Here is a 23,242-nt window from a genome sequence, read left to right on the forward strand (position 1 = left end):
GACAGCGAAAGATTCCAGTTATCTCTCTACCCTTTGATGGCCTGTGGATTCCTGTTAGCCCATTAACCATACCCTGGTGGTTACTTCATCCTAAATATTCAAAAAAGGAATGTACCTTGCTAAGTTCTTTTCTCTTTTCTTTCCTTAAGGAGCTAGATGGGGCTTTTAAGAGTTGATCATTAAAGGTAAGAGGGAAACTAACTTGCAATTGGACCTGTGAGTTTTGTTTGCAAACGTTACAAAAGAGTAATGATACTATTCTAGATTACTAAATAAAATTTTTTTCCTGATCCTACCACAAGTTATAGACAGCTATGCCTTGAAGGCCCCAGAGTATCAGTCAGATACTTGGGAAAGTGGTGGAAGCAGTGGGCTGCTAGTGTTCTTTAAATTCCAGTAGATGTAGTAATATGCAGCTGGGAGCTGTAATTCCTGAAAGACATAGTGGTATTAGAAGGAGATGATTACAGCAGATGAAAAACATGGTTTGTTTTACATGCAGCAGAACCACAGGCAATTAGGCTTATGAGCCCATGTAGAACATGGACAGGAACATCCCTGGAACTCCAGGAGTTTCTAAGAGAAAACATTTATAGGAGGTTAGATTTCCAAATAAAATGCAAATATGGAAACTACAGAACCAAAGATCATGCTCAGAAATATTTCTTTGCCTACAGTGGAATTGAGGACACAAACCAGTTAGGAGGTTGGTGTAATTATCAACATGAAAGATTAAATCAGTCTCAATTATGTTAATTATAGAAGGATTAAGTTAATTTGATATGTTTAAGTGATACAATTGAGTTAGAATTGACAGAAGCTGGTGATTGATTTGATATGGGGTGTGACTGTTCAGATATGCTAAGGGAGAAGGCCATCTCCAGGATGATTCTCAAGGTCTCACCTGGGGTGTCACAAATGAGCAATGCCCTTCACCACCCCTGCAAACCACATGCATTCCCCTTGGTTTTGCAATGGCCTTCTCAGAGGTGGGGTTTGCTTCCACAAGAAAATAAGCTTTGCTCTGGAGATGGCATCAGTTTTGTTTCTTGTCAGACAAAATTTAAGAAGCTTAGAGGACCAGCTGCACTTCAGATCTAAACTGAACCTTGTGCATCTAGTCCACTCTCACAACTTTTGTCTCTTAATTTAAATATCAGCAACCAGGTTCTTAATTAAAAAAACAAAAACAAAAAAACCCCACTCAAATCTAAAGTGCCTTAAGAGCTGGAGTCAAACAATCCCCCTTTCCCATCCCTAAATCCTGTTACCTGATTTCAGTCTCCCATGGTGACCATTTGCTTTCCTGCATGTTTACTCTATTTCTATCCCTGGAGTCCCCATCCCTTGATTTTTCACCCTACTTCTGGGAAGTCTCCTGAAGCCCACTCTTGACTCTATTGCAAATAATTTGCATATTGTTTAACTTTTGTCATAGTCTCCTCATGTCATGCCACCTGCCTCCCTGCTTCTCAGCCAGTGTCTTGCTATGATGTCTCTTCAAGTGTCTTCCCATCAGAAGGCTTTCTGGTCTGGTGGGTTATTTCCTCTTCAATTTTATGTAGGCAACAATCATACCTTAACAGGTACTCTGGAGCGTTCCAAAGAATTGGCCATCTCGGCCTTTTCGGTTTCTATTTGGGGCATAGCAACTGAAATCCACATTTTTCAAAGGTCCAGACTTCTCCAGAGAAAAATCTAAGCTAAACAGAATAGATGAAAACTTAGATTTTGAAAGTATATTATAGATGTCATAATGAATTTGAATGTTTTGATTTGTAGTAAGATTCAGTGAACTACTTTTAATTCATTTGGGAAAATTTGTATTTAAACCTCAAGTTTTAAAAACTTTTAAAAGTTCCATCTCTTGACTCTTTCAGGACAAATTTAAGTATGTTGAAATTTAACCACAGTTTCTCGACTTTGACTACAGAATAGTATCATCTGGGGAGTTAAAAAAAAAATACTAGTACAGGGGCCCTGTCATCAGATAATGATTTTAGTCTGGGAGGCATACTGAGCACTGGAAGTTTTAAAAGTTCCCCAGATGAGTCTAACATGTAGCTAAGTTAAAGAGTAGTAGAAATTCAATTAATGATATTTGATAGAATTATTAAAAATATTAATTATATATGTGGATTTGAAAAATACAGAAAAACAATTTCATATGACACTCAGAAATAACCAATTTAGGTTTTGGGTATTTATTATATATACAAGTTGAAATTTCAAGAAATAACTAACAGTGTCAAGTTATATTTTATATAATTTGTGATAAAGAGTGAACTGATCCAGTTGCCAAGCAGGCAAAAATATTAAGGAAAATTTTAATGGAAATCAAAACTTACTATGTAATGTGGCTCCATCAGCTGCCCTACAGAGCTTTACCTCCTTTCCGCTACTCTTTGTTACCACCGGGGATCGGCCCAAAGATCCCCAACAACTCTTCCAGTTTCTTCACTCTCTATTCCATTCTAGTCCACAGAGTCTTACTACTTTCCTTCACTCCCTTTTCACCCTTTCCCATGCAATAAGACCCTCCTACAACAGATCACTTCCGCTTGTCAGATCTGCCAGAAAACCGATACCAATACTCCATTAAAACCTAAACCTTTCCCTTCACATCAGGCCCTCGGTCATACCCCAGCTGCAGACGGGCAGATTGATTTCACCAACATGCCCAGTTTCATTGAGATGTAACTGGTGTGCAGGACCCTGCACATAGTTGGTGCGTACAGTTTGGGCATGTGCATACGCTGGTGCTCCCATCACCACCCTCCAACAGCGTTCCCATGCCTGGGTTCCTGGTGCAGTTGTTTCTTCCTGTTGCTCACATCTACCCCTACCTGAGTTACCTTCAGTGAGTCCATGACTGTCCTGGGAGGCAACCTGAGCTCTCCTTGGGTGAGGCGTTGGGTGTGCTCTGGTCCAGCCCACCTGCTCTATCGTCACTCTGTCTTCCCCTGTCTGAAGTGCTCTCTAAATCCTTCCTTTCCTCAACTTCTCCATCCTGTGTGGAGGTTGCCCTGTTATGGTGATCCACATACCCTGCTTCTGAAAAATCAAGGTGCTTCTTTGGGTCCTGCCCGTTTGCCAATAGAAGAGTGAGAAGCTTTGGTGTCATAAGCTACTTACAGGCTTTGATAGAGTTTCTGCTTTTCCTATGTGTGTGCATGTCTGAGTTCAGTTTTAAGTTCCCAGGGGAAGAAGTCACCATCTTCTGACGGCAGCTGGAGTGTACGTAAGTACCACTGAGACTCGCTGCTCAGACCAGTGGTTAGCTGGAGCATCTATGCCAAGTGTGATAGCATGCACTTAGTGTGTCCACCTTCAAGTTTACACAGGGCTCCAGAGGGCCTCCCAGTTTTGTAAGAATTCCAAGTATCAGTATTTAAAGTTGAGGTGTTTCAAATAAAACCTGGAGAGATCTGACTGCTCTCAAAGGAAAATATGGTAGCTGGTACACCCAGGTAGGAGAAAGTTTGAAGAGCAGCCTTAATAGACAGGGGAGGGAGCTATATTGGACTAGGGATGAAGAGTGGAATTGAGGGTGTTAGGTGAAGGACAGGCTGGTCTGCAGGGACTGCAGGGCATGCCAAACAAAGTTAGCTGCAAAATGACCAGGCCTCTTAAACCCTCTGTCTGGTTCTATATCACCTGTTTGCTTCAAGCCCAAACGCCCAAGCCCCCTCTCAAGGCTGAACACTCAACCCCCCCCCCTCAGGGTTGAACACTTAACCCGCCTTGGGCCAACAACGCAGCTTGTAGACCCAGAGACCCCATTAGATTTGGGCTATAAAAACAAAAACTCCCTGTGCCCGTTCCTTCCCCCTATCATAAAGTTCATTGAGACTCAGGTGGGTAAAATTTATAATTAAGCTTTTAACCAGCTTCTCCTCAGGAATTACCAACTCCTGGCTACTGATACCTCCAGTCGAGACCTATGCCGAATGGACTGACGTCGTCATGGATCTGTGGTAGCAAGGAACCTTCGTTGATACCAGTCTTCTCTGCCCTCCTGTGGGGGTTCCTTACTTCCCTCCTCTTTCTCCCACACCAACCCATTTCAACAGGAAGCAGCCAGAATGAGTCGATGCCCATTCTCATTTAATAACAAAGAGGGGAGAATGTTGGTAGTCGCCCCGGCTCCAAAGACTAACTTCCCCATCCCCCAAGAAGAGCCATCCAATGGTGAGCCCTGCTGGCTCACATGATCCTTACCCACCAATCAGAGCCCTGCTGGCTCACTTGATCCTACCCACCAATCAGACTAGCCCCTGCTGGCTCACCTGATCCTTACCCTCCAATCAAAAAGTACCCCATGTCAACTGTCAAACCACCCCTGGCTCTATAAATATGCAGAGCTGTTCCTCAATAAAGGGCATTTGCTCCGACGACAAGCCTTGTTCATTCTTTCAGCAACTTTACATATATTAGCTCATTTGATTACTTTGACAACCGTTTGCATTCAGTATCACCCCCATTTACATAAGAGTTATCAGCATTTAGAGATGTTGAATCATTTATGCAAAATCTAGCAAGTGGCAGAACTGTCATTCAAACTAAATACTGGACAGTGGACATTCCTTTCTCACCGGCCTTACTACATCAGGTCTATATAAGAGGGAAGTGAGCTGACAAGATCATAATTGAGGTGGAGTTTAATAGTCTTCTTTCAAAGTCCCAGAAACTTGCAGTTTATTAGATGCTGATCAGATTTAGAGCAACTGACTCATTCTAACAGTATTCAAAAGACACACATATACAAAAATGTCCATGCACTATTTAAAAATTGTTAAATAGATCAGAGCATTTGTGTTGGTCTTTTGTCTCTTAAAAAGAGTTATAGCAGGCTATCAAATTATCGAATGTTTGCTTAGTAAACTAGATAATTTAGTGTGTTCTGTCATTGATCCATAGAGAGCATGATGCTTACACCTGTGTTGTAGAGACATAATCACTGTGAACTCATGATTGCCCCTGAGAGCATCAAGACATTTTCCCTCTCTGAAGAGTGTAAGTTCACAAATTCTTGTGCTTTGATATTTCTTTCTATAGTCTCCACGCAAAGCTCCTGCATTTCTTTCTCTGCTCACACTATTCTGTTAACATGGATGTTTGGCTATGCTCCTTTTATCTCTATTAAGTCTTAATTAGATTTCTGGGGGCTGCTCTTCTTTCTTTGTCTAATGGGATATCCTGTTCCATGATTCAGTGTTTCTCAAATTATATTGCTTGCAAAATCTGCCTAATTATTTAAGGTGCTTGGGAAAAAAATGTAGAATCATGGGATCCTCACTGGAAATACTAAATTAGAATCTCTGATTTGAGGCCTGACAATCTAATTTTATGGGAATACCTGGGTTACATGCATGCAAATGATGAGATAACTTCTGTAAAGACCTCATCTGACCTACAAAGAGTTGGTAATACTGGTTTAACCCTGAAGAAGTCATCTTATTTCCAAAAATCTAGAGTTGCTTTTAAGATAACACCTATCGACTAAGTATAGTTACAAGTTAACTCAAATTAAAAGTAAGAGGAATCTAGGCTGGGGATGTGGCTAAATGGTACAGTGCTCGCCCAGCATGCCCAAAGCCCTGGGTTCAATCCCAAGTACTGAACAAGAAAGATGAGGAATTGTAATATCTAGCAACTGATAGTTCAAGCAACTGGGCAAAGTTAATGCATATTTTTAAGTAACTTTCAAAAATTATTTTTCTAGCAAAATAAAACAAAATATTATAATGTTTAAGTTTTGAAAATGATGTCTGTAAGAAGAGAGAAATAAAAATAAGGAGGACTGGGCTATATCTACAACACTAGAAATATGAGATGAAAATGTCATCTGGAACTTTTAGTGGGTTTAACATCTGGTTTGTGTCATAGCATGGTTGATTTGATTATGTCTGATATTTAATCCAGCTGCAAAAGCACAAAGGATCGAAAAGTGATCATCTTTGAAACTCCACAAAGACAGCACAAAGCCAGTGTTATTCAAGAAAGGAGGCCAAGAGGAAACAAAAAGACAGTCTTCATGGTTTGTCTAGGTTCGACTTGAAACAAATGGCAAAATGATCAAAAGTGATTTTTGTAGGACATGGGTTTTAATGGACATGTTCCTAAAATCCTACCTTGGATGATGAAAGTAGGAATGGAAGATGATCATCCTGAGAAGCCAGTACGTATCAAGAGGTATTTATCAGCCTACACGAACAAGACCGTGAGCTTTTCATGAAATTCGTCTGGAATGACCTGAAAGATAACTGCACACAGGCTGAAGGGCAGCTCTGTACCATTTCCCTGGAGTACAGTGGAGGAGAAGACTGCAGTACTGTGGGGCCTTTAACCAGAAAGGGTCAGAAGTTGTTATTAATAAGGAAATATTTCTATCTCTGTAGAAATCTTCAGAAAGAATCTGTAGCCCTGCAAGAATAAATAAGACATTATTTCCTTTTATACCCATCTTTTTCTCTGCCCCTTTCCCAGGTAATAGAGGTAGAAAATGTCCTGGGTCTCCCTCAGGCTCCCTCTGCTTCATTATTCTCTTTGACCTTTCAGATTGACATTAGATCTCTCATTGAACACGTCAGAAGTACTTTCATCAAAACTAGTGAACACCTAGTAAAGCCCTATAAATCTTGGTGGACTTGTGGTTTTACAGTAGACCAGCATAGGACAATACAGTCAAACATTTTGGAAAGTAGGAAAAATATAATTTTGAGCTCCTATTTTTTCCTCCTAATTGTAACAATAAATTTAAAATAGAACAGAAATTCAGTTTCAGTCCTTGATTTATAGCATTTCAGTTCATCAGAGGAACTCTCAATTGTTGAGATGCACTAAATTGTGATTCTGATGAGAAATAAATCTAGATAGAATTTGTTGTTGTTGTTGTTAACGTAGCAAAAGAAAGCCTGCATGACTGCCTGTGTTTTCTCTAGTATATCAGTTCCTTAATATAATGTTACAACCTATTTAGACCTTGGAGTATCTTAGCAGGTTCTCAAGGGATTCTTAGAAAATGTTTATTCTGCAGTTTCCTAGACAAATTCAAGCAGTGATGGGGGAAGTTTTTATGATGAAGGTGGAATAATTAGGTCTAGAATAATTTCTGGCCCCCAAAGCAGGAATGGCATCCTCAGGAGTTGTGATGTCCTTTTCCTAGCAGGATGAATAAATTGCCAGGTCTGCAGGTTAGATATTGCTCAGCAGTGCTTTCCATTCTCTTTCTAGTTGACCTGGTGTCTAGGTGGGATAATGACACCAGTATTTTGGAATGCAAAGGGAAAGAGCCTGAAATCTGACAAACAGTTTTCATAATGTCACTCACAGTGTAATGTGACAGCCTTCCTAGAATTTTAAAATAAATTTCACCTATTTTAGGGCATTTAGAACTGAAGGTTGTCAGTTATATTATTTAGGGACATGATAGGAATATTTTAGAAGTCACAGCACTGTACCTAGAACCAGGCACCTGGATACACAGAGGAGTTAATTGCACTCTTTAAAATAAAATTGCTCTCTTCAGTATGCCAAATGACATGGCCCCGCCTCACTCAAATTTTTCTCCAACTTTTCTGCCTACTTTGGCAGATGAACAACCCTAAGAACAAGCTCCCAAGTTTGAGGATATGTCTTTAACTAAATGTTACTGAATGTTACTGAAATCCAAATGGTAGAACAGCTCTTGTAGATTATGTAAAGAAAAGAGATCTTTAACTTAGCTTTGGAATGAAGCAGCAAGCCCCACCCCAAATAAGTTTAGTTTGGCCCAATTAGAAACACAATAATGATCTTAGAAATTTTGTAATTTTCATTTTTATTATTTTATGTTTTGTGGCACAAGAAACTTCTTAGAGTATCCATTTAGATTTTTCACCTGCCAGCTTAATCAATCACAAGTCAATTTAGTTAAATTACCTGTCAGTATTGATTTAAATGAATTGACAGGTGATTTTGATGTCTTTAGGATATTAACTCTGAGACTATTTACTCTGCAGATGTGTGTGTGTGTGTGTGTGTGTGTGTTTGCCATACCCAGGAATGCAGTCCAGGGCGAAACACAGAATGGTAACTACAAGAGAAAGAATAGGGCTTTGTGTAAATATAGGTAAGGCTAAAGCAAACAGGACAGGTCATATATAATCCTGTGTGACCTAAATGTTTTTTTTTTTAATAAAGAACTTCAAAAGTGAGTAGAATTATTTTCATATGAGAAGACAGACTCTTAGTTAAGCAACTACATAAATAACTAAATAGACACTGTTAACTTCCTTTTCATATTTGCAGGAGTGTCTGTCTGACAAAATTAAAAAGCATTCCTTTGAATTATACCATATTCTTAAATATTTCTTAAGTTTGGAAGGCAAGAAATACATTTAACTAATATCTGTAAATGAGACATATTAGCAGAATAGACTTCACCCTAAACTAAACTGCACAAAAACTTTGTCAGCATATGTACAATTAGGATATTAAAACGGTTCTTTAGGGGTTTGACATCAGCTAAATTTAAAAGTAATGCAGAATGGCTGTCTGAAGAAAGGATGGTGGAAAATATAGTTAGAGAGAGGTTCAGAAGAGAGCAATGCCTATGGCTATGTTTTATTTCTTATTCTGAATATCACATCAGAATAGTTTACTATATTATTTTAAATTACATTTTTTTACAGAGAGAGAGAGAGAGAGAGAGAAAGAAAGAGAGAGAGAGAGAGAGAGAGAAAGAAAGAGAGAGAGAGAGAGAGAATTTTTTAATATTTATTTTTAGGTTTCAGTGGGCACAACATCTTTATTTTTATGTGGTGCTGAGGATCCAACCCAGCGCCCCGAGCATGCCAGGCGAGAGCGCTACGGCTTGAGCCACATCCCCAGCCCTAAATTACACTTTTTGTCTGAAATATTTAATAACAATTGTTTATCTATTTCACCACCTACAAAGGCATCATATTCTGCCTTATAGAGAAGTGTATTTATATTTTGGGGGGGAGGGGTAGTGGGTGGGTAATAGGGATTGAACTCAGGGACACTTGACCACTTAGCTACATCCCAGTCCTATTTTGTACTTTTTTTAGAGACAGGCTGTCGCTGAGTTTTTTAGCACCTCGCTTTTTGATAAGGCTGGCTTTGAATTCATGATCCACCTGTCTCAGCCTCCTAAGTCCCTGGGATTACAGGCATGCAGCACAGCACTTGGCTCCAGATACATTTGAATACATTTTTAAAATGAGTTGTTCATTCAGTCCTCAAATTTTTCCACCTGTATGCTCTGTCTCAAAAGGAGTTCTTACCTAAAATTACTGAGTCCTGGAGAAAATTTTTTTGTTGGTTTTTTGTTTGTTTTTAATTTACAGTTTCCACAGAAGTGAAACTTCTCAGATATTTTTATGCTATAAATTTTTATGGATTATATGTAAATTGTAGTAGTTCATTTCAAATATTAAGAAATCAATACATCTACCTGAACCTATAGAGAAGAAATATTGTATTCTTGTCAACAAGTTAACAAATTATTATTAACACTCCTCTTGTTTCTCCCGTACTACTTTCTCAGACCTCTTCACTTAACCATATGTCTATAAAAACGTATTCTTCATTTTAATGAGTGGTCATCACACTTCACTTATTTCTCTCAGAAGTCTATTAGGATTAAGCCTGAGGAGTGTCAAGAAAATGGGAGGCAAAAGTATTCAGGTAAAGTTTAATTTGCATACCTTCTTAATAGGAGAAAATTTTAAAAGCATTTATCTCATTACAGGAATCAACTTGCTATTTATACAGGCATCCTGGGAGCAAGAGGGTATCTGTTTGGAGGTTGATCAGTTGTATCATTTCAGGAGAAACCTCCATTTCTGAAATCACAGGCCCCAGGAACAATGCCCAAGGTCACCCTGCACAGGCTGGTGCTTTTGTTTAAGAAGAGATAGCCCTTCAATGCTGAGAAAACTCGCTTCCAGGAACTGCAGGCCTCAACCCAGCCACTGTCTTTCACGTAGTGCTGCTGAGAACAATAGTGTGAAGCACAATGACCTCAGGAGCCCAAAGCCTCACAGGCTATTTATGAATGCAGTGTGCTCAGAAAATGAGCTCAGGAGGAGGAAACCCCGATCAGAGCCCAATTTAGCTCCCATTCTGCCCGTGAGAGTATCCTATGTGCAAACAAGTGTAAATATAGTAATGACCGGTTCAAAGGTAGAAGACCAGTTGCATGTTGTGCTTCTGAGAAGAAAAATGAAAAATCTCCAGAAAAGTTTTAGCCAGTCAAGTAGAATTCCATGAACATTGACTGCTGAGCTAGATGATCAAGTTGCATTTTATCAGAATTTTTGAGGGGAGATGGAAATGTGTCACTGAATTCTCACTCTATGCAAGAAAACAGTTTTCAATAAATATGAGAATAAATAATATTGTTCATCTTTGAAATAAATCCCATTGATATTTCCAAGATAATCTAACTAGAAAAAAATGGTCTCTTGCAGTTTAGCCACTTTGAGCTAAAGCAACTTATCATCTGTATAAATTATGCGTAAGATTAAAAATGTCCTCTACAGGTTTCAGTGTAATTTATCTATTATGACATGTCCATATTAGTAAAAATGGCAGCGAACACTGCTTACAGGTTTCAGCTACCTAGAAAAAAGAGAATCAGAACCTCTTTAAATTAATGTGGCAGTTATTGCAGAAGGGTGCACGACCCAGTCTCTCTGGTTTGAAACCTCCTGCCATTTTTTTTTCCTTCTTCACAGACTATACATTTGCCTCTTCAAAAGGTTCTATGCTGGGTTTAAGAGATAGAGTTCCTTTCATGAATAGTCACATACTTAGGTTAAGGCAATGTTAGTTTAATTAAAGTGCCAAGGAACACATGCATTAGTCACTATAACTGGTCTTTTTGGTGGTAAGAAAATGGGAGTTAGTAGCTGTTGCAGGTTATGATAATGGATAAAGTGAAGATAGGAAAGATGCTCCGGAGTGCGAAATGCTGCAATCTTATTGAGAAGAAAAAGCAGCATGCAGCAGAAGTGCAAAGGAGGTCAAAATGTTGAGGGAATGACTCTTTGAAGATTTTCCTAAATAAATAATCAGTAAAAGCCCCTAAGCTGTTTATTAGTATAATGACTGAAATATATTTTAGTTTTAAAAAGTATATACTTAAAATGATCTTATAAATGTATGTATATATAAAAATGCATATATATATATATATATATGTATGTATATATATGTTTGAAATGTGAGTTCTTTGCTTGATATTCAAAGACATTTGTCAAATTAGTTCTAATAATCTTGATGCAATTTCTTAATATTCTCTAGAACCTAAAGCGTGCTTCAAGTTCTTCGTATTAAAACAAAATCACTCTATTCTTCTTTCATGTCCTTTGTGAAGGATATGGGATCAGCCTTAAATATTTCTTGTACTAATAAAATGCATATATTTGTATGTGCTTTGTGGAGAACAGGTTACTTGCTGTTTGTAACTATGGGCTGGCAACATTTTCTCTCCAGAATCATGGGTCTACATGTAAGAAAAATAAATGACCTCAGGCCTTGTCTTTCTCCTTCTCAGCCTTTACTAGCAGACTCAGAGTACCTACCCAAGACAATGGAAACGTTTGTGAGACAATGAAATTCATAATAACACAATGACTCCTTGAAAACAAAGCTTTATAAATGCCATGAAGGAAATGATATCACTTTTGGGCTGAACAAGAGTCTTAGTGTTTCACTGAGAATATGGATACAAGTTTTCTACCATGGTAGAGTATAGTTCATCATAAACTAATCTTCACAACAGGGTTTGGAGGAGTTTAAAGTCACAGGAGATGAAAATGTAAATAACAACATTTTTAATTCTGCATAATGATTCTGATAATTTTTTAAATGATTAATAACAATGTTTCACTCACTGACAATTTCAGCTGTTTGTGACTTTAAAAGCTAGAAAAACATGAGATTTTTACAGGTCAGGGAAGGAACTCAGAACTGTTAAAGTGAAAATAATAAAGAGTACTTTCACAAAATTATTTTTTCCTTCAGGGAATGTATTTCGAGTCTTATAAAGATTCTGACTGATGAGTTGATGGATGTGTCTGAACTCCACAAAGGAGCATGAATTCAAGGGGGAAAGTGTGCTTGGGAGAGAAAGAGAGCTTTATTTAAAAGGCATGGAAATAGATATTTAAAGAACTCTTCACTTCTGGGGAATAGGAAAGGACAAATTTTTAAATGAGAGCCAAGGATGGATGTAAAACATAGGGAAACAGAGGTACAGACACAGAGGTTTACAGACTCATATGTTAAGGACAGTGTCCACATGCATTCTGAAGAAACACGGATGGTAATTTTCTGGGCTTTGATACATGAGAAGAGTACTCTGTTTGGCAATGGCCTATATAAATCCTTAGGATTTTTATTCCACAGCTCATGTTGAATCAAGTTCACCTGTCTGAGGTTCTATCAAGAGTTTTATTATAAATCTTCAAGTCTAATTTTGAGTTAAATCTTGGCAGGAGGCACCCATGTGTCAATATTTCCTGCATCTTTGTGCATAACTTCTGAACACAAGTAGAGAAACTGTAGTATATTCACCTCAGCCACCAGACATAATGGTCTAAGGGCAGTTATGACAAGTATAAAGCTTGCGTCAGACAAATGAGTAGGGTTGTAGAATTAAATATAAAAAAGATCCTACATAAATCTCGTGTCACTGAATATGTTCATCTATGTTTTCGGTTGCCTCCAAAATCTCCAAAAGTGGAGCTATACAAGCTGTACTTAGTTCATAATTTTTATTTCAGCCTATATTTGGAGGTGTGTTTTTGTGAAGCTGTAGGTCAATATACATAGGACTTCCTGGTTAAAGAAGATTCGTAACACTTGTCTACTTTGGGTTCCTGTTATTGCATCTAGCACGGTGGCTTGCCCTCAATAAACAAATCAAATAAGTAAATATAAATAGTTTCCCATATGCCTTACTTCATTAGCATAATTAGGAATTATTTTCATTTTGTTCTCAGGAAGACGGCTATGTATTCCTAGCAACAATTTGCACATCAGACATTGAAGAGCATTAAAAATAGATTCAGGCAAAGCTAGATTAAGCTGTCATTTTTCATTATTAGCTAGATAATCTCCTGGGAGGACTCGGCCATTTCAAAGGTTCTACTTCCTCAACTGGAAGACAGGGAAGAAAAACTTACCTGATTTATTTTATAAGGTTGTAGTTATGATTGACTGCAGAGTGTGATGTCAACTATACAACAATATGCATTATGATAAAGTCTAACAGTCATGTCACCACATCCAACATGCTATCTACAATGAATTCCTTATCATTTTTTTCTCACTTAATATTTACAAGACATTTTTCTTCTTCAACAAAGAACAAACACTAGGATCTAGTTAGTATAGTCAGTTCAACAGAATATTCACACAATGAATACACAGCTTTTGAAAATCTTTTTCTCTTTATACTGAAAACTGCAATTAGTATAAAATTAGTTTAAAATTTAATTTTAAAGAGAAACATACATTTGGCCTACCAAAAAACATGTAGTCTACTGTGTGCAAACAACATAAGAATGATTGTTTTCAAGTCTTTTTGTATCTAATTCTAGGTTTGCCAAGAAAGTGGGAAGAAGAAAATGAAATATATGTGACTGCAGCCAACTTAAGCTTTACCTAAACCCACCCACTTGACGAGCACTGAAGTTTGAAGTTGGTTTCTAAATTTAGAAGAGTTTCCTAGAGATTCTAAATTTGGGAAAAGGAAATTTCCCTTGTCTAGAAATACACCCTTTCCGGTGTGCTTGACAGAAACCCAGATGGAAGTTTTCCTAAAATGAAGTAAACAATCTTAACTCCTTTGTTGTTATCTTAAATTTGAATTGAGGTCAGTTGGTGATTTGACAAGAGCAGGGACATCTTCCGGTGCTGTGTTTGGAGAATTAGATTGTGCCTCTGTTCTGCTTTCATGATCTGGTCTGTTCTTGCATCATTGCACAGACTGTAATAGAAATGCTGTCCTTTCTGTCTCTCAGCAATGAACTCACTGAGAGATTTTATGTTTTCATCTGTGCATCTCCTGTGCTTAGCAAGGATTTAGTATAGGCAAGTGACTTATAAGTAATTGTGGAAGGGATGAATAAATAGTGTGTGTGTGTGTGTGTGTGTGTGTGTGTGTGTGTGTGTGTGTGAATGTACTTTCAAACACAGAGTCAATGAATTTATAAGATCAAAATATATCTTATTTGTTGGGCTGGGGATGTGGCTCAGTGGTAGAGCACTCGCTTAGCACATGGGAGACCCTGGGTTCGATCCTCAGCACCACATAAAAATAAATAAGTAAAATAAAGGTATTATGTCCAACTACAACTGAAAAATAAATGTTAAAAAAATCTGTTTATACAATTTACCAAATAACTAGAGTCAGTGGTGGCTCGATGGCAGTAGTGATAAGAGCACAAGTCAGAACTGGGGTTTGAGGTCAGCTTTGTCCCTTTACCTATTTAGAAGGGAAGAAAACTTAAGAAGTATTTATCAAGGGTCTGGCAGCACAGCAATTCCTTGATTAGTAGTAGCTATTGGCATTAAGCTGTAGTCATGGTGGGGAAATAAAAATATCTAAAGCATTTTTTAAAAGGCTTTATTTAACCACTAGAAGCCCTGTACCTTTTGTTTTAGTTAGTGTCTACTTTTATCCAACTTTTCATTCAGTCTTACTGAAGTCAAGTTTTCCTTCTGGCAAACTATTCCATTTCTGGTTTTTCCTAATAAATGAATTCTTTTTCCCTTTATGATAGATAAATAGGGGCAGCTGATAGCTACAAATCACCCCAACTTCCTTTGGAAATTGCCTCATTGATTTCTGAAATAATAAAAGGACTTGTAATGTAACTATAAATACACTCATTAAGGCACCCAACACTCAGGGCAGCACAGGAAGCCTCGATATACTGTCCAGGCATCTTCCTCCCCAAAATACACGTTTTCCCAAGGGTCCCAGGCTGCATCCATTATCCTCGGCACAGCTGGAGCTGGAGTCATGAATTAGAGGGCAGCTTTCCAGTTCCTCATCCTTTCTGATTCATCACAGTGGGCAGATTTTCAGACGAATGGGAGAGGTCAGAATATTAGGGAAAAGCAAGATAATTATTCACGGATCAACTTCTCTGTTGTATAACTCTAGTTCATAGGCTCTAAAAGAAACTCCTCTCAAAGCAGGAAGGATTTTGATGAGAAGGTAGCAATGAAGGACTTAGAGGAGGCAGACAGTGCATTTCATTTGGAGGCCTTCACCAGGTCTCCTATGCCCTGCTTATACTGTCTTCACGGCCAAAGAAAACAACTGAGACCTGGGGTTCTGCAGGATGCTGGTGGTGGCTTTCTTGCAAGTAACTTTAGCCCACAGATGATGTCTGTCCCAAAGCAGACACAGTTTTGACTTTCTACCTGGAGGAAGGACAATCTTCAGATCATCGTATTGAAAGATGGTAGGTATACTCTGTGGATTTACACCCAGCAGTGAAAATTTTTAGGGTGAATCTAGCTTTGAACTCAAAGATCGTTTGAAGGGTCTTAATTCATCTTCCCTTGCATACTATCTAGGTTTTTCTCTTACCCTATTCTTTTGGATGTTTTTAATTTGCTGAGATTATTTTAATTTGTGTCTCCTAAAATTTTCCAGGATCTTCAGCGTCTTAGATTAGGTGTGGAAATAATACCTTTCAATACTCTGTGGAAGATCACAAAAATAGCAGCAACAGGACAGACACAGAGCCCTAGAGCTGAACTAATACTCATTATTGCTTTTAATAATCAAGTAGAAGAAAACAGAATTTCAGGGAGTTAGTAGCAGTGAGTAGGATTAAAAGTCCTCTGTTTGTTTGTTTGCTTGTTTTTAAAAAAGTAAACTGTGTATGGATTGAAGAGGGATTAGTATAATGGAGGGTAGGGGCTAGAGGATGAATGGAAGTGAGTTGTGTTCAGAACCACCCAGTACTCACTGACAGAGGGCTAGTTTGCAGACCCAATTCCCTGAGTTAGCCAAAATGAATTTCAGGAGAAAATACTGTTTATGTGCCAAAGGGAAGTAATTCAATCCAAGTTCAGAATAATCTCCTTCTGGTACTTTATATTTGTTTCTTATGTGTCGCATTTGAACTTTTAATCATCAGACAGGAGCAGAAAGACTCGCCACCATCCTTCGTCACATTACTTTTGGGAACAGCATCAGTATCAAGGATTACTTGAGGGGTGTATATTCAATTTCTGTTTTCACTTTCTTTTAGTGTCTTCCATTATCTCTCTATTGTCCTTGGGTTTTGCAGATGCAAAAGAGGTCAACTCTCTCTTTAATGGCATACTAATTATATATGACCCTGACAGCAGCTTTGATGTCACTTTCTTTAGAAAAACCATCCAGTGTTTCTCCCTGGGGTTTATGTTGTTTCTCTTGGACAGAATCTGCCAAGCGTCTGAAATGACTCTAAGGCTACTCTCCTGGATCCTTCCCAAAGCTTAGCCAGAGTTTGTCATTAACTGCAGGTGGTTACAGTCCAATGAGAACCAAGCAGAATCTTAAATAGACAACCTTTTTATTATGTGGAATTTTTTCTTAACTTTCATTTTAAAATTATTTTTTTAGTCATAATATAAAACCAAGATACACCTTGATAGAACCACAAAAGCCTGGAACACAACTCACTCCCATTCATCCCCTAACCCTGCCCCCACCTCTAGCCCCTACCCTCCATTATACTAATCCCTCTTCAATCCATACACAGTTTACTTTTTTAAAAACAAACAAACAAATAAATAAACAGAGGACTTTTACTCATTGCTACTAACTCCCTGAAATTCTGTTTTCTTCTACTTGATTATTAAGGCAATCCTCTCTCATTTTGGATGAGGCTTAAAGCTTTTCTGTCATTATGAAATTTCTTCATGACATACTATGTATGTGTATTTTTAAAGGAAAATTTCGTGAAAACTTGATTTCCTCATATAAGATGGAAGGAAACCTCTATACCTATCAGGAATTTCTTATGCTTTCCTGGCTGTAATTGATATCAATCCTTTAGCACCTCTTACAAGCTCTTTGTGGTAAGGGACAATATGTCTTTTCATGTTTCAAAAACAAATAATGCCAAAGAGTAGCATTTTTCTTGGGAGATGAATAATGAAATATTTATATCAACATACTAAAGTACATTGTGCTCTGACTTCTCCTTTTAACAAGTATGCTATGCATATTTTGAATGTTTTATACCTTTATTTTTATTTATGTATTTTTATGTGGTGCTGAGGATTGTACCCAGTGTCTCACATATGCTAGGCAAGTGCTCTACCACAACCACATATTTTCAACTTTTTAAGAACTTATGCGATCACTATACACACTGATATTTTCCTCTGCCCTAAAACATAATGGCCTTAAGAACAACTGAGCTGTTTGTGGCTATTTATCACGATATCAAAAGTTCTGATGCTGTTAGACTTTTATAATCCTTTGCCTAATTTCTGTAAACTTTGTTTTCTTCCTTGATTTCACTTTCTTTGCCTCGACTTCTTGCTGTGCCCTGGGTATTCAGAAGAGCCCCAACTATAAACCACATGAATTCTGGTACGTGAATATTAGGTACGTATTTTGACTGTTTTTCTCCCTTGAGAACATTAGATTATGTTGATTTCCCTGTCCTGGATGTAATAATTATATACATAACTCTGTCATTGAAAGAAATCTTTCAAATGAATTGGTCAAAATGGTGGGACATAAAGTATAGGTATATTATGCAACTTTAAGTGAGCAAAACAAAATTTAGAAAAGGAAACAATAGATATGGCTCTAATAATAATCCCAGGTGGGCCAGAATTAAAATGTTTTATTTTCTTAAGTTTTACATATAAAAGTAATGTGGATTCTAAAGTTAAACATGCACATTCCTGGACTTGCCCCATAGGTTCTGGGATAGGATTTCTGGAATTGGAGTCCTTAACTTTTTAGCATGCACTCAAGGTAATTATGACACACACACAAAATATCTGGAACTACACTTTGCAAAATATTGTTAGGATTATCTAATAATAATTATTAATATGCTGGGAAAACAGAGATTTTAGCTAAAAGAAAAATTCTAATTGAGAAATAATGGCAATTCTTGATAGTTCATTTGTTATCGTGAACCATCTGCTTTTAGAAAAGTCATATAAAGTAGAAAATTTTTCTCATTGTTAAAAATTTTAAGGTAAATGTTCCCATTCTTTAGATACTAAGTGAGCTACATGCAAATTTTTTTGGATATATGCATTTTTCCAGGCAGAGGGTTGATGATCTTCAAGCAATTTTTTTTCTCTCTAAATGTTTTTTTAAATTTTTAAATTTGTTTTAATTAGTTATACAGACAGTAGAATGTATTTATGCACTTTGATATATCATACATAGATGGGATATAATTTCTCATTTTTCTGAGTGTACATGTTGCAAAATCATATCGATCATGTTGTCACATATATACATAGAGTAATAATGTCTGTTTTATTCTATTATCTTTCCTATCCCCACATCCCTTCTCCTCCCCTCCCATCACTTCCCACTACCTAATCTAAGGTAACACTGTTCTTCCCTAGTGCCCCGCACCTTATTGTGAATTAGCATCCGCATATTAGAGAAAACATTCAACCTTTGGTTTTGTGATATTGACTTATTTCACTTAGCATGATATTCTCTAACTCCAACCAACTGGCAAATGCCATTTAATTTTACACTTCTTTAAAGCTGAGTAATATTTCATTGGGTATATATACCACATTTTCTTTATTAATTCATCTATTGAGGGACACCTAGGTTGGTTCCATAGTCTAACTATTGTGAATTGAGCTGCTATAAACATCGATGTGGCTGCGTAACTATAGTATACTGATTTTAGATCCTTTGGGCGTAAACCAAGGAGTGGGATAGCTGGGTCAAATGGTGGTTCCATTCCCAATTTTCTGAAGAATCTCCATACTGCTTTCCATAGTGGTTGCACCAATTTGCCGTCCCAGCAGCAGTGTATGAGTGTGCCTTTTTCACCATATTCTCACCAACATTTATTGTTGCCTGTGGGATAAGAAAACCAAGATGCAAATAGATTAAGGAACTAGCCCTTTTATAGTTAAGCTATGAATCATTCTTACCCTAAGTAATTAAGTACCTTTTAGCAGGATAGAATGAGGATCTTAAAGATGGATACATGTGTCTGATTTCAAACCCTTGCTGATTTCCATTCAAAGTCAAGGCCTCTTAAGTGACTTTAACTGTTTCCTTAAATATTCTTGGAGGACTTACTGTTGGTTTGTTTGGTTTTGTTGTTTTGTACTGGAGATTGAACCCAGTTGCATTTTACCACTAAGCTACATTCCCAGTCCTTTTTAATTTTTATTTATTTATCTATTTTTTGAGACAGGGTTTCAGTAAATTGCTGAGGCTGACCTCCAACTTGCAATCTTTCTGCCTTAGCCAGATTTTGCCATGAGGTTATCCTCCTAATCTCTGGTCCTTCTTTGCCAGGTGAGTCCACCCACTACGCTGACAGGCTGACTTTGTAATGTTCTAATCACAGTGTAATCAAGTGCTTTTCTTACCATTGCCCTGGTCTCTCTGCCCTATCTGATCTCGTTTTGTTTCCAGTGATAACTAACTCAGTTTCTCCAAGAGGGTTTCTCTAAAATGATCAGATGGTGACCAACAGCAACCCTATGAAGTAGGTGGGGGCAGCCCAGTTTCCCATTAGGTCCATTCTCTTTCTTTTCAGCTTCTCTTAAGGAAGCACCTGAAGCACCTCAAGCTGCCTGTGAGGACGGCTTGATCTCCGCCTGGCAACGCAGCCAGCTCTCTTGCCAATGGCAATGTTGGTTTATCTCATCCCAGTGCCTACTCATTTAGGAGGCAAACCTGTCCTCTTGGTTGAGTCATTGTTATTCTTTTCTCCAAATACTCATTTGGGAAGGGATGCTGGAGATGAAACCCAGGCTAAGCAGGCACTCTACCACTGAGCTATACCTCCAGCCCTCTGTTTGTTTTATTTTTAATCCAAGATAGGTCCTTCTTAATATAAAATGGAGTTTTTTTTCTCCCTGACATGGTAATATTCATAATTCTATAGCAGATATTGGAATTCACAAACCCTTATACAAAAAGCCCAAGAGCAGAAAGGAAGAAATGAGAGATGTTGCTAGAAGATCCTTTGATGGCAGAGAAAAGCAGACATCTGGCAGCTTTGTGAGGCCACTACTGATGGCTCTTGCTTAGTGCTATAAATATTTGTTCAGGCATCTGCTGTGTGCCATGCACATAGTCAGGAGCCAGGGATACAGAGGTGACTAAGCAAAGATACTTGTCTTCACAAAGCTCAGCATTAAATTAAGGAGACAGGAACGTATAGATGAGGAGGTGGCTGCAGCTTGTATATACTTTAGAGACATTTAGTGATGAGGAGTAGAAACAGCTGTTTTGGGAGAGTATAAAGCTGCTGGCCTTAGATTTTCTCCTCACTCATCGCCACCCAGAGTTACATCAATTTGACAGTCTGCTGTAAGAAAAAAGGAGAAATACACATGGGGATGGTTACATTTCCAAAGGGCTTGAGGCCTTTAACTATCTAGAGTTGCTTCTCTAAAGAGGCTGTGAGTACAGCAATTTATCACTGAAATCTGCTAGAGACATTTTGTCCAGCCTGGAAGAATTAGGGATTAATCTCTTCCAGAGATCTCATGGTTTGAAACTCTGTACATGGTTGAAATCAGAACTGACCCCAGAGGGTAATACTACTTGGAGTAATCATAATACCATGAAAAGAAAGACCACAGTTTAATAAATCTGTAGTTAGACTGAGGGTTTTCTTCTCAAATATATTATTGAATTAGCTGGCCCTTTACTGTTTAGGTTTTCTTCCTAAAATACCTTTCAACTAATGCTTCAAATGTTTTATATTCATATTTGGACATAGTCATACTATTGAGCTAATTGGATTAATCTGAACCAATTTAAAAATTCATTTAGGAAGTAAATAAATTAATTTTTTACTAATTAGCTAATATATACGAAAATGTAACAATAAATCATAAGATTTATTGGGGGAAGTAATGCTTTTGTTAGTCCTATTGCAGAAACTGTTAACTCCGTATCTTCCTTCTCCCTTTTGGAGCATCTCAAATAACAATATTTAAAATCTATAAAAGTATATTTTATTTTATAAGTATTAGCCTATCCTTTATTGACTGGTTTTGAAATCTTATGTAAGGTAGTTACTAGGCAATGGGTTTCACTCTGAGTGCTAGAATATAGCTCAGTGTGCTAGGAGAGACCCACTTGCAAACAAACACAAATCACCTCCATCATTGCTATAAAAGAAGAATGTATGAAGTGTTTTGGGAGCTCATGATAGGCAGCCACTACCTTCCAAGTGATTGTGCACAGAGATGGCAGTGGAATACATCTTTGAAATTTAAAGAAGGAAATTTGATATGATCAAATCCACATGTCTATTAAGGAAAAGTGGAATGAAAATGAGTTATAGCTTTAAATATTTTAAGATAATTTCTGGTCTGATATAATAAAGTGGTGTGTCCCACTTCTCCAGACTGGATACAAATAAGCAGATGTTTATTTTGAGGACTAAACCTTAATGATTCTGACTCTTAACTTTTTTTTAACATGAGAGGTATCTTGTAGGCTTTCTCTTTTGAAGATAAGTCTGGTAATCTCTGAGAAATTCTCACTTGTAAATGCAACTAATATTTACTGACGACTAACTTACTATATGTCAGGCCCTATTCCAGGCAAACAGGGTAGAACTGATGCTCTGATATCCCAGAATCCAAATAATAGTTGTGAGAAGCAGTTGAAAACCCACCAAATTAACAGATGACTAATAATCAAAGAGCAAATGAATAAATAATGAGGGAAATGTAAGTGCCATTCAGGAATTAAGTTGAGTAATGTGATAGAATACTCAGGGTTTTCAGAGGTCAAGGTAATTGAGTTGAGATCTGAATAACCTGAAGTAAGCCCATGATGAGGGTAAAAGTGACAGGAAATGGAAACAGGCCCTACAAAGCCTGGTGGCAATTTATATTTTGGTGTTCCTATGATGGGAAATCACTAGAGTCCTGCAAATAGAGAAGTGCCATTATATGAACAACACACCTTCCAGAAGCATCAATTTTATTTAAAGATTAGAGCCAGAGGGGGGTGGAATGGTGAGAGATGCAGGATATTCATAATTTTTATGGAATGTAAATATAGTTCAAAAACATTGTTTTGGCACTAAAATAAAAATGGATATTTTATAGAGTAAGAAAAAAAACACTTCCCCATGTGGAGATGGATTATTGCAGGTAAGATTGGAAGCAAGGCGAGCAGTTAGGAGCTATGAGAGTGGCCCAGGTGAGGCACAAAGTGGTTTGGAAAGTGTGGACCCAGAATAATATGTTTTGGAGGTGGCATTGATTAGATCTGAATAAGGTATGGGAGCAGGAACAGAATGACTTCCAGGCTATCCCACCAAACCCCTGTCTCTGTTATAGTACTACAGCCTTGTGGTTCCAGAGATTTCCATATCTTCAGGCAAATGGCTTTCCCTGATGTTTTCTCCCCTGGTACCAAGGTGCTCCAAATGTAGAACAATCATTTTCTTTAACAAGTTAAGTGCTCAGCTAAGCAAAGCATATAATTGAACATACTTAATTGAAAGTATTTTTATTGATTGATTGAAGTTTTAGTACTACTAATATCTCACTCAGGGTTTGGATCCAAAACCAAGTGAAAGAAGTTAGCATTATCTCCTTGTCCCTCCCCACAGAATACCCTTTATTCTAGAGTTCATAGTCTAGAAAGTCCACATTCCCTATTATCTGTTCCACATCGGTGGCAATTTTCTCTGTTTGTCCCTGTTGATTAACAGAGCTAAATCCTTTCTCTGTATGAGCATTTACAATATATAAGTAGAACAATATACAATTTAATTTCTAGAATATATCAGTAGAGCCTCTCTACCCATAAAGAGTTATTAAAATAGTGGACCTAAAGCCTTTAGTATCTTAAATAAATTTTGTATGGTGCTGACACAGTCTACAGCTTGAATACATATTTATTACATAAATATTTGGGGAAATTTTTAGCTAATAATGCACACTTCTATTTGTACTCTTAAACTAAACATTTAACAAATTATTCTGAAGCATCTGAATTTAGTGTCATGGT

The sequence above is a fragment of the Urocitellus parryii genome, chromosome 1 (genome assembly GCF_045843805.1).
Source record: "Urocitellus parryii isolate mUroPar1 chromosome 1, mUroPar1.hap1, whole genome shotgun sequence".
Taxonomy (NCBI): domain Eukaryota; kingdom Metazoa; phylum Chordata; class Mammalia; order Rodentia; family Sciuridae; genus Urocitellus; species Urocitellus parryii.